Source organism: Etheostoma spectabile, chromosome 14, assembly GCF_008692095.1.
Source record: "Etheostoma spectabile isolate EspeVRDwgs_2016 chromosome 14, UIUC_Espe_1.0, whole genome shotgun sequence".
In the NCBI taxonomy this organism is placed as follows: domain Eukaryota; kingdom Metazoa; phylum Chordata; class Actinopteri; order Perciformes; family Percidae; genus Etheostoma; species Etheostoma spectabile.
This window is the reverse complement of record NC_045746.1, coordinates 2,669,002-2,669,408: the sequence shown is the minus strand read 5'-3', so window position 1 is coordinate 2,669,408 and position 407 is coordinate 2,669,002. Positions and strand designations below refer to the sequence as shown.

At 35.1% G+C, this 407-nt stretch overlaps 1 protein-coding gene across 1 annotated transcript in view; it reads left to right on the top strand.

The window, feature by feature from the left end:
• si:ch211-13c6.2 (uncharacterized) overlaps window positions 1–407 on the top strand; it is a 22,071-nt gene that overhangs the window by 11,203 nt on the left and 10,461 nt on the right. The window lies entirely within an intron of this gene.

Below are 407 nucleotides of genomic sequence, written 5' to 3'. Positions count from 1 at the left end.
ACAACACAACCAAATACACAAACGCAGATCAATCAGCAGAGATGTGTCTGTAAACTCGTGGTAATAAAATATTTAAAACTGCATCAGAGTTTAACGTTGACGTTTAGCCCTTTTACATGGAAGGGTTTCATTTCGTCTGAAAGGCGCATCACTGAAGTGTAGGCATCCTCAAGTGTAATATTGTGATTATACAACAATAGTTACCGAAAAAATAAGTAATCAATCTATATTCATATTCTGGAGCAATTCGCTCTTGAAATAAAATAAAAAAAACAGACAGGATTTCTAGTCCCCCTGTAAACCAGTCACTGAGATAGCTTTGTAGAGACCGCGGGATTTATTAAACTGAATAAATCCCGCCCGAACATGAATCAGAATCAGAATCAGCTTTTTATATATATATATAT